Source organism: Lampetra planeri, chromosome 13 (assembly GCF_965212315.1).
Source record: "Lampetra planeri chromosome 13, kcLamPlan1.2.h2, whole genome shotgun sequence".
In the NCBI taxonomy this organism is placed as follows: domain Eukaryota; kingdom Metazoa; phylum Chordata; class Hyperoartia; order Petromyzontiformes; family Petromyzontidae; genus Lampetra; species Lampetra planeri.
Genome location: NC_136119.1, coordinates 9,048,414 through 9,061,429, shown reverse-complemented (window position 1 = coordinate 9,061,429; position 13,016 = coordinate 9,048,414). Strand labels below are relative to the sequence as shown.

The following is a 13,016-nucleotide window of genomic DNA, read 5'->3' as shown; positions in this document are numbered from 1 at the left end:
TTTCCAAAATGTTACACTTTTTAGGGATTTTTTTTTAATATTTAATTACCAATTGCTTAATGGTGGCAGGCAATCATCTGACCCATAGGTGGCAGCCATCTCAAGCCAGAGGACGAGAGGACTCTAGCCGCCACGCATATAAAGGATTTATAGTGAAAAACTTTGTTTTTACGGGTTAATTTTTTCAGACATTGTATGAGAGGGACACAAAGTGATGAAAACAAGCCGTGCCTACATTTTCCTCAACTCTGCCAAATTCCCAACACAAAGACTGTGCTTTATATGATAGAAAGCATTGGAGAATTCCACACCATTGAAAAATTATTTTATGCTTTCAGTACATCACAGTTCAAGGATGACCAAAGGAACGTGCTCAGGACAACGGCAGATACGTTCGCTTGCTGCATGAAGCTTTTGGCAACTCAGCACTGCACGTGTGTCGATGCGTGATGGTTATTCATATATCCGGATAAAGCATGCAGACCAGTCAATCAGATTATGACTACATTAAAAGCTTTACACACTCACAGAATACCGCATTTACACGGCTCAAGCAATTTCTTAATTGGTAGTGCATAAATGGGAGTGGGTTGTGTGCAGTTAGGCATACATATTTTGGGTTTTGGTTGTTTTAACTTTTAATAGCCATCCCCTCCTTATTGGATGGGTCAGCTGTAATGTTCGGCGATGTGTAATTATATTGGAATTGTGCTGAACAATACATTTTTAGAACAGAACGGTCTATTGATATTTGTACTGAACCGTCCCAAAATTTAAAACCATCTTGTATATAGTAATTCAAACATCTCCAGTACCATATGAAATATACATTTTGGATGAAGCTTACAGCACTGTATTAGTCTCTGAATTGCTAAAGGCTATTTCATTACATAAAAGTACTGACAGCTGGTGTAATTTTTAAATACTTTCCACAAATGTTCCTTTTTTTTACCCACATACAAAAAAAAAACCTGTATAACGAAAGTATAGTATTCATCCCTATAAGACTATCAACAGGAGAATGGTATAGTCAGCTATGGGGCAGGTGGGTAACATAAATATTGGTGTAGTATCCCTGCAGTCATGTCCAAGAACAGATAAGTTGAGCTTACCTGCATGTATGTGCAAGCACACACGATACCTGCTTGTGCATACAGAGCACACACAAACACGGATCTGCAGGAAAAAAATGAGTAGTGCTTTGGAAGTGCCCATTAGATTTAACCTTTCATACACATTTGCTGCAAGCATGCCATTGAAGTCAGCTTGTTTAAACATGCTCTTACAGAAACTACAATTATAGGAGCTCTAACGTGCTACTTTTGCCACATTACAAACGCCTCCATTGGCGGAAAACATAAGAGGCCGATTAAGTGAAAGAAAACGTTGCTTAAAGCAATACAAACATATTTTGAGTGGCCAACATATAAAACTCAAATATCCTCCGATCAGTTATCCCACCAACGTGAGAGAGCGTTGTCGTGCACTGAGGAATGTGGATATGGTTGCATTTTGGCTGGGCAGCTCAGAAACACCCATGACCTATTATATTCCGCCAAAAAAGAATCTGGTGCACAGTGGGTGTACACACGCGCATTAGCATCAAGAATGTCGCTCGTGCACAGAGACATTCAAACGTGTGGGCATTTGAATAAAACTTGAATTCTAAGTGAAAGGGAACTTTATTTTAATTTAACATGGTATATTCTTCATCATCATCATCAGCTATGTTCAATCCACAGGTAAGATATATTCAAGGTAGGTAATTGTTTTACATATACTTAGTACACTGTTCATGTTTCCCCCCCACCCCCACCAGATTGTCTGAATGAATATCCATGTTTATGATAAGTCATAGCAGGCACTACACACCGATGCAAAACTTTGTATGGATGGATGTATGTTGAACTTCTTTCACACCGTTCATAGCCAAGCGCACCAATCGGAGGTGCGGGGGAAGGAAAACGGGTATTTTTGTAAACTGGTGTTTTGCTATTTAGTATCAAATTCAGTTTTCTAAAAGCACTCCAACATGATCTCGTCCACCTCTCTTATTTTATCATTTTATTTCTGATCTGCTTTCAGGGGCTATCCTCGGTAAACGTATTCTGCTTTGTTTTCCAGCTGTGTCCATCCGACGTTTCGATCACAGCACAAGCGATCGAAACGTAGTTTTTTTTCTTTGAACCTATCTACGTGACTTTACTGAAAGACCCAAAGAATACGATATCCTGTTTAAGTTCTTATAATATTTCCTGATTCATTTCCATTGGATGTTACACAATGACTAATTTATGTCACTGGAAAATCTGAGATGTTAATTGTTTCTCATTAATATGCATTTGTTTGTCCAATCCAGATTACAAAAAAAGACATTCTAATGACAATAACTGTGGTGAAAGCATATCACCTTGTCCAATTACCATTTTAATGTAGGTACTTTTTCATGTAATATCATACTGACTGTTCTGTTTTTGTCAAAGGTTTAATTTTTTCTAAATATTTATATTTCATTTGGGCCTTGATTTGTGAAAGCTTGGATTCACTGAATCAATTTATACTGAGTCAGATTCTTTGTCATAGCCTACAAAGGCTAGGCACAATCGTAATGGACACTAAAATGATTAAAGAAGTCAGGGCAAAAAATGGTAGCCTGAAAGGGGCAAAAAGGAGGTTGATTGGCAATTTACAAATGGTGGCCCTTCGGGAGAAAAATGGAACCATAACTCATGGTAACAATATTCTTAAAATTAGTGCAGGAATGTTATGCAGATAGCAAAAGTACGCATAGCCCAGGAATCAAACTCTCAGATTAAGATATTCTAGATGTTAAACTTGGTTAAATCATCTCTGCCCTTCTACGTATTAATAATGGAAAGCCTCCTTGACCAGATGGTATAACTGTGGACATCATCAGAGGCGTGATCAATTAATTATTGGAGGCTCGTACACAAAGTGTTTACACAGAAATTAAATTCCACAATCATAGAATCACGTCCCAGACAATCTTTCATTCAAAAAAAGAAATTTGACTTGAAGAACTACGGACCGCATCGGCTGTTATCACACAACTACACATTGTTAACAAAGATCACTGGGAACAGAATAAGACAAAATATTGCGGCCAACCAACCTTGGAAGCAAGCAGGGTGCAAAGAAGGTTCCTCTATCACAGCGGTTCTTAACCTTTGCTGCAGTTTGCACCCCTTTGGTTCACAATCGTTAAAACAAATGTATAATGTTAATTAATGATGAAACAAAGTAGTTGTACTTACGTGCCCGTGCATAATGTGTTTTAGATTATTAACCTTCTAAAAAAAATGGGGCCATGTCTCGCACCCCTAGAAAGGGCATCTCGCTACCCCCAGGGGTGTGTGCATCCCAGGTTAAGAACCACTACTCTATCACGCACCACATACATGTTATTATTCACTGGAAAATACTGATGAATTTCATATAAACCGTATTAAATGTGCATAATTTACTAACAGGTCTGTTTAATGCGAGGAGTCCCCCCCCCCCACTTTTCTATCGGATTAATTGTAACAGCACTAAGTATCATTTAATTAATTATAGCTATTCAATTGGCAATCATTCTCACTTTATGTCCGAAGCTCTTTAATACAGTACTTGCCTGTGTATAAAACAAACATTGTTATATATCTCAAAGCATACTTTCAATGGCTTTTTAATACAATTTAAAGTCCTATGAAGGAAAAGTTATGCACATTATCATATTCCCACATAAATGTTGTAGCTCCCATGACCCCACTTTACAAAATGTCATCGTGTCAGTCAAATCTACCTCCGGTCAGTACGTAATAAGTTCTCCACTTAAACATGACTGTTAAATAAAGACAAAATATTAAATAACTAAGTGGGCTCTTCAAATGTCAAAGTGACCACATTGTAAAGATCTTCACCTATATATTACTATACTACATACAATACAACGTTTTAAAAATAATCAGAAGTGAAAATTATAAATTTGTAAAAATTGTAATTGCTCGTATACTTGATTGAAACATGATGTCAGGAACTAATGTGTAGGTAAAAAGGAAATCGCGACTTGAGATCCATGAGGTATAGGTGTGCAGAAATGGAATGGATAAAACGGGAGAGCAAATACTATTAGGAAGTGGAGTTAAGGATAAAGGAACGATCAGAATAAATGACAGGAAATAACTACACTTTTACGTATGGAATTCACGTAAAAATGTATGCCGTGCATTTAATGCGCAACCAGCTACAGCTTGTGAGACATGCAACACACAAATCACTGCTGGTAATGTCTCAAAGTACATACTTCCCTTATCTCGGTACTCATTTCGAGAATCCACATAAGTTCACTGAAATGCCAAAAAAGCTAAATATGGCCTGACCTTAGAGATCAGTGTATGGATGACTTTAATCCATCATAAATCATTTCTGAAAGCTATTCCAGCCACTGTAAAGCTAATGCAATCAATACACAACTCAAGGAAGCAATGGCGCATAGAGCGATTATAATGCATTTCCTTGCGAGGCAGGTACTTAAATAGTAAATATACCCTTATAAAATAAAACATTTTACATACACATATCTCAGCACTAATTGCTGCTTGTTTGCACAATTATTCATCCGAAATATATATTTATAAACACAGTATGCAATTAATAACTGCTCTCACACTAATTCAAGCACACGCACATGCACTCTCACACGGCATACCAGGAACAAATATAAATTAATTAATAAACAACAAATGCATTTTAAAAAAATGAAATATTGTATTGCCGTGTGGAAATCTGGCTCGGGGTATCCTGAAGCAACTCACCACCAAGGTAGAAATGCCTCAACGAAAGCTTCTCTGGGTGCATATAAGACATAACTACATACGGCTAGATGCCAGGACATTTTAAATTCCTGCTTAGCTTCTGCATGCAAAAGAGAATGGGCTCAATTTTGAGAGCAACAAATGACTCCATATTACCATTCACAAATCACGTACAAAGACGTTGCATGAAGAGAATGCATGAACCACTGCTGATGAAGGTCAACACAACATCTACAAATGCTTGCACCTCAGCCAAAGCTGTGCATTCAAGTGGTATACTGTAGATCCAGGAAAAGAAAGTGTGGTTTGACTCTTGTTAACTTTGTTTAATTATGCATGCTGAGAAAGATTCAAGAGTGCAATCTAGTAAATATGGGCGAGTTACTCAATATGTATGGGAATTAGAGATGCAAAAAGTAACATGGAACTTCATCCCAGGCTTATTTAATGAAGACACTTCATCATTCTATGCTTATTCTATGGTTCTTTCGGTAAAGACACGTAGATAGAAAACATAATAACAATAAAATAATAAAGAACCATGGAATATGAATTCCTGCAGTCACGAAAGTTTTAAGTCATTCTATGCTTATTAGGATATCATCATGGGAGGATTAATTTTTTTTTAACTAGAGATTTTAATTTGTCAATACCTTGAATAACGATCCCACTCAAATGAGTGTCTGGCTCACAGCCCTGAGCGAGTGATGACAATTCCACATTCCTGAGGTAGGCAAGTAAATCCATAGGCCATCCACTGTGAGTTCCCAAAACATAATGTTATCAACCTAAGAGAGTTAATACTTATCTAGGATATGAACTCACATACTTCCGAATGGAAGCCATGAGCTCTATCCGCTGTGTAATTTTGCCAACTCTGTTTGAGGTGTCTATAACAAAAGTTTAACGGGAACACTGACTTCCCATGTTATTTTCATTGGTGTATTTCATTTGTTGATAAAAGAAAATGCAAACAAGAATGCATCTAAACGTATCTCCAAGAGAAGTTTCTTAGAAAAAAAATGAAATCTCCTTTGGTGACATGACTGTTTTTTTAAAGCTTTCTATGCCTCAAGCTGTGTGCGTCTGTATGTTTACCAATCATTAAGGTGATTAGTCACATTCTTCATTATTAGGTTTATGATATAGACATTAATTACTGTGCAGTCTCTTTCCAATTTACATATCAAAAGATGTTTACTCCCTTGTGCCTTGCCAAAATATTCCCAAGTGCTAAGAAAATACTGATTGGAGTGGGTTCACATTTCATATTGTGAAAATTAATTAATTCCATTTCGCACCCTGTGCATTGAATTGCCCTCGATATAATTAAATTGAACGCTGTGTGTGCATGTACAGTATATTAAAGTACAAATATAGAAACCTTAAAAACATTTATTTTTTGAAAATTTGTACGGTGACAAACAGCAATTTTTATATCAGAAATACCCTACACTCAACATAAATCTCTTATAATTCTACAATATAAAATTAAAAGGCTTCAAACTAATTAAATTAGCCGCCTTGGCATTACTTAGATGTAATGGGTATTTTTAATCATCTTATTAGAGCTGATAAAATGCTGAGACGATACCTCCTTTAAAAAAAACTCAGCGCATCCGTGAAACTGTCAATAAGATAATCAGGATGGATAATTTTAATCCCTTTTATATACAGCTGTAGATGAAAAACAATTGAGAACCACGGACTTGTGCAATATTTCCGTGAAAGAGCTCCACGCATGGGCGACAGAACTGCTTCGCGCACACAAAACGGGGCTAGGCGGGTGCAGGAATACTGTGGCGTAAACAGTTTGTATAAATCAGGGCGGATTCAGACAGACAAGCCGCTGAGCCAAGCAGCTCATTCCTCACGTAAGATGTAGAGTAACGATTCGTGGAATGAGAAAGCAGGCTTCAAGGCCAGGGCCCAACTCAAAACTATAATGCCTTTGTGGAGGGGAATTGGCATTTCAGTTTCCCCAGTGAAGGGTTTACATTCCCTGTAACACCCCGAGTAATATAGTGTACTGTATATGTATTTGGCTGAATATACGTATGCTGTATATCACTATACGTGTATGTTGTGTTGTTTACTAAAACCCGATGGCCAGAACTTGCGCAACATGCATTATTGAGCATAAGCAAATTCACAAAGGAATAAGCCTGTACGATTCTATTTTGGCTCTATGTATACATCGTATTGATTCCTAATTTTGTAAGGCTTTTTAGGTGGGCTTTGATGTTCAGGCTTTGCTAAGAGTCTGATTAAAATCATATTATACATAACCCAGCTCAATTCATTAGATCAAACATTTAAGATGCTATTTTCGATGATGGTAGATATTTTAAAATAATATGCTTAAAATATGATTTTTGGCCTACATTTTTTCTCAGTAATTGCTCTTGAAATATTGCCTAGGACCTTCCTAAATGATTTAAGAGCCACTGCTATGTAATTACTCAAAGGGACATCCTGCAGATACGTTACAGTGTTGGCATAGCCATCCATCGATACTCGCAGCGATTAAGAAAACGTTTTTAGGAATTTCACATCATTTAAGAAGTTGTCTTGAATCTAAAATGTGTTGTAAAAAATGAGGAATTTACAATGTAATGCGATCCATAATTTGTACACCTCTATTTTATAGGGGACACATTTACATAATTTATTTTTCTCAATTGCAGTTGGTACCGGAGTTTTCATTTTTCATTGTAATCAGCTTTTATATATAAAAAGAGGCATATAACAAAAAGAATACATACAAAATGCACTCACATTTGCAAACGAAAAACCCTTTGTATGATGTGTGTACATGTAGTGTAGCAGAAGTGCATGCCATTTGTGCATGATGCATGGTCTGACTTGACGAAAAATGTGAGGCACATGCATAAATCAAGCATAAAGCACAGGTTGTACAAAGCTGCAGTCACAGGGTGATGTCTGCTCGAGTTCATTCCAACTTTGCGGTACATTTAGTATATGTATAATCATATATATTTTTTAAGGAAGTATATTCCAGTATGTGCGCACACATGCAGTAACAGTAGTTGTAAACACTGACACATCAAAGTCCTCTCACATTTAAAAGTGTTTAATTTAGTTTAAAGTAACTATGTATGCTCTTTGGTTCTTTCGGTAAAGTCACGTAGATGAAAAATAAAAATAATAAAATGAAAAGAACTAAATTAAATCACGACGTTTCGGAGGCAACACAAGCTTCCGTCATCAGGTGGAACAGCCATTTTTTTATTTTAATTTTTTCACCTACGTGACTTTACCGAAAGAACCAAAGAGTATGGATCCTTGCAGTCACGAAAACTTCAAATCTAGAGTTAACTATGTATGATTAGTAAATTTGGTCATGTCCTTTGCAATCAAATTATGCCTTGCTATAACATAACATAGCAGTTACCATCAGTGTGTACGCTCGCTTTCATTGCAGTCAAGTGGTGAGTCATATCTCAAGGGGCCATCCAATTTAACATTACTTATTTACACATTTATATTAAACAATATACATTCTAAATGACAGTCATAGTACATGGAAGGAACATAACCCTGAGACAGTTATGAAGGAGATAGCATTCTGCTGTCTTATGTATACTACTTTGTACCAGCAATTTTGTTTGGAAGTCCCCCTGCTGTCTAATACAAATGGGATTTTTGTTTTGTGCCATCCACCAGTCGCTCTTTACATAAGGCCATGGGATCTGCGTGGGACCATTATCAATGGGCTTTACAGATGTAAGCTGCCGCATATCAGAGCGCCTCTCCCCTGCCAGCCGAGTGGCGTGCGGCACTCAGGAGCGGTAAAAGCACAAGCCTGGGATGCCTTGTACGAGTACCAATTATCTAGAACCCCCTGTTGTCATCCGGACGTGCCCAAAGTCCGGAACGCTCCGCAATTCATTTGCGTGATCCAGGGGTGACTTGTATTGAATGTGACACATAATTAGCATGTTTGGCCAAGTGTGAATAAAAACATTAGCACTGTTTTGTCACCCGTGTCATTTTTTTGACAATGATGCACTCTGATAATTGGATCCCACTAAACATTTCAGTTGTTAACATTGTTACCAGCATTGATAAGCTATAGATAATTGCTGCTAATTATAATTAAACTTTCCCAGTATATCAGCAAGTAATCATAGGTCCCATCTGTTCAAAGAACTAACTCAATTCTAACCCATTGATTGGTGTAAACGGATGACTTCGCTATGGTGGAGTTATTTTGTTTTGGGACTGAAAACATCTTAAAACTTCCATAATAGAGGGTTTTAGGTTAGATGGCGTAAATATAAATGTGTTGTTAAACCCTCCACCACCCGACACAGCCAATTTGTAAGTAAATCCACAACATTTACAATTGTGGGTTTACTCTCCAACACATTGGTGTGCTGTATTAGTAACGAATTGGCACGTTCTGTTTACGTGACAAACCTTACTAATTGGCTGTCGGGTGGTGGCCGGTTTAACGACGCATTTATATTTACGCGATCTAATCCAAAAACTTATATTGGATATTGGTCGCAAAAGCCTGCGTGTTAAACTGATCTTGACATTTGTTTGAGTCATTAAGCATAAGATGTTCCTTAAAATGAAAGTACAGTCCATACAATCTTGGATTACTTTTCCACTGTTATGTATAACGTCCTGAGACGTAGTTACAATTGTATACTCTAAAAATTCATATTATTTTTGTATTGATATTCTCGGTTCTTTCGGTAAAGTCACATAGAAGGGAAATAATAAAATAATAAAAATAAAACATAATAAAAATTATCACGACGTTTCGGCCACAACGCAAGCAACCGTCCTCAGGTGAAGAACAGAGCTGTCAGAAAAACAGCGTTCTAATGGGTAATTTGTATTATTTGACTTCTACGTGACTTTACCGAAAGAACCAAGAAAATGAATCCCTGCAGTCACGAAAGCTTTACATCGAAATTTTGTATTGCATTGAAATTCAAGCTGACAAAGTTAAAGCTAAACTTATCAACAGCATTTGTCACGGTTACTAACTTCGATCCTCACAAACATTATACACTACTAATAGACGTAAGATTAAATTATTATATGGCAATGCTGCAATGGATAAAGTGTACTGTCAAATATCTTGATTGAAGCTTTCGTGACTGCAGGAATCCAAACTCTTTGGTTCTTGTTTTACTTTATATTTTATTTTATTTCTAACTACGTGACTTTACCGAAAGAACCAAAGAGTATGTACTGTAAAATGTTTACGTCTCTTCAACATAAATGTGATTTCGATTTAAATGTTCATGCAATGTTAATAACCCACCCATTTACGCACTTGGCCACGTTCTCCTATGAATGTTTAATAACTATGAAATGTACATTGTCATGAATTAATAACTGCAGTTAATGAAAATCTGAAGGAAAATGTTGATAGGGCTTATGTTTTGATTAGACGTATCTGTAACAACGCTAACCACCGTTATTGTACCACCATACAGTACCAGTCCTATAATTGTGACAAAAAATGTCATATAATTGTCATAGTTATCTCAAGCATACTATTATGGCACTTTGATACATTATTGAAAGACGCATTAAAAGTGACAATCATTATTACATGCTTTATTAATGGCGTTTATCCGCACATCTCACCACGAAACTAATGTCGGCAAAACACAAGAGATTAAATTGGAACAATGGGTGAATTTTGTGTTCCTTTTTTAAGTATGAATTGATCATTGGTCAGTTTAACTTTGTTCATGTTACATGTGAAACTTTATTTCTTGACATCAAACAAATAACAAAATTCAGTACCTACTTAATGATGGTAGCTACACAAAAAATTAAGAGATCCCACCAACAGCCTCGTTACAAAAACGAACAGCATCATCACGGATTCAGCTTCATTAATTGAACAGACCAAACGGTTTTCCCTAAAACCTGCTGCTGCTAGACCACGCAGATTATATGGCTTACCAAAAATCCATAAAGAAGGTACACCACTTCGTCCCATCGTCTCCACCATTGGCTCACCCACCTACAAACTGGCCCGAGATCTGTCTGAGACCTTGCAGCCATGCACTGGTAAGACCACCTCTTCTGTACTTAACTCAGCTCACCTGGTATCGTCAATTAAAGACATCTCACTGTCCCCAGGTTATTTGTTCGTTAGTTTCAATGTAGTTTCTTTGTTCACCAAAGTTCATGTGCCCTACACCATTGCAATCATTGAAGATTTGGTCCAACAAGAAATGAATGCCTATGTACAGGCCCTGGTGAGACACTGCCTCACCAATACATATTTCACCTGGAATGGAACATTCTACAAACAAACTGAAGGAACCCCCCCCCAATGGGCTCTCCCTTATCTCCAGTTGTAGCCAATATTTTCATGGAAAATTTTGAGACGGACGCCATCCAGGCATCCACTCTACGCCCGTCCTTGTGGAAGAGGTACGTGGATGACACGTTTGTCATCTGGCCACATGGCCGACCAGCTCTGAACCAATTCCTCAACCACATCAATTCCATACACCCAGCCATCAATTTCACCATGGAGGTAGAAAAGGATGGCATGCTACCTTTCTTGGATGTCATGAACAAACACAAGATCCAGGTCCGATTTAACACAGTACATACAATTCGTGATCTGATCCCATCTGTGAAGGACAATATTCCTGGCATGCAATATCCCGGCGTCTACAAACTAAGCTTTATCTGCAGCAGCAGTTAAATTGGGGAAACTAAAAAAGATGTCTCGGACCGTGTTCGTGAGCATAAGGCAGATTTGAAACATGGTAGGACTAATACTTCTGCCGTGGCTGATCATTATTTTAATGCGGCTGGCTCACACGAAATGTATTTATCGATGGTACTTTGCAAGCCGACTGGCTATCAACAAAGATTCGTTCATGAAGCCATCGATATATACAGACACAATTCCAACAGAGAGGATGGTTATAAACTCAGCAATCATTGGAAATATGCCATCAACCACTTTGGGTCATGACTTGATTTGTGTTTTCTTGTCAACCTCCACCGTCAGCAGTGTAGGTGTGTGGAGCAAGGTGCAATGATTGCCTGGCGGCCCTTTGATTGGTGTAGTTGCTTGTCTTTCTCCCACATTAACATTAGCTGCCCTGCCCATGCTGCTGACACACTTGGGCTACGCCCATCTCTAAACCTTTATAAAGAGTTTGCCTTGAGAGGCTACCCCTCTTTTCCTGATGACGACTGCTTGTGTTGCGATCGAAACGTCGTGGTTTTATTTTTATTTTATTACTGAAAGAACCAATAATAAGTCTACATTATAGACTGCCAGTACGCTCATTCAGGTTAAGAAGCAGGCTACAGTCTACATTATAGACTGCCGGTACACTCAGTGTAATAACTATTGCGACAGTCTACATTATAGACTACCAGTACACTCACCCAACTTAATAACCATTGCTACAGTCTACATTATAGAATACCAGTACACTCACCAAATTTAATAACCAGGCTACAGTCAACATTATAGATTGCCAGTACACTCACTCCGATTAAGAACCTGGCTACAGTCTACATTAGTGTTTTCATTTTTTGTATTATTATTCACTATATTTTTTTATCTACGTGACTTTACCGAAAAAAACTAAAATATAAAAAAATGTACGTGCATTCTGGAGACGTAATGCAGCGAAACAGGTGATCATTGGAAGACAATCATCTCCTCTAGGGAAAATCAGTTTTATAAAAAAACACCAACCTACCACCAACGATGACAATAACATTCATTCCGTACGCAGTTGCGTTGTTGAATTCATCTAACAAGGCGCAACGTGGCATCCCGAAAAAACTTCCTAAAGTAACCAGCCTCTGGCATGCCCCCCCCACCGCTCAAGTGGCGACGTCTCCCTGTACAATCCCGGGAGATTCCACTCAATCGTTGCCCACAACAACAACAACAAACTAGGACGACAACAACAACAAGCCGTACCATCATCTTCCGTCATCGATCACAGCACTAGGCCACTTCTTTACACGCAGTTTTGTCGGTAGTTATCGAAGACTTAACACACAGGTCACCACCCCCCCTCGTGTATGTACTGAACACAGTTTAGTGATGTTAGTTAGATACACAGTGATGTTAGATACACAGTTTAGTGATGTTAGTTAGATACACAGTGATGTTAGTTAGATACACAGTGATGTTAGTTAGATACACAGTTAAGTGAT

The 13,016-nt window shown here is 37.8% G+C and overlaps 1 protein-coding gene across 1 annotated transcript in view; it reads right to left on the bottom strand.

The window, feature by feature from the left end:
• LOC144722038 (tight junction protein 1-like) overlaps positions 1 to 13,016 on the bottom strand; it is a 144,659-nt gene that overhangs the window by 130,949 nt on the left and 694 nt on the right. The gene's annotated exons all lie outside the window — the stretch shown is intronic.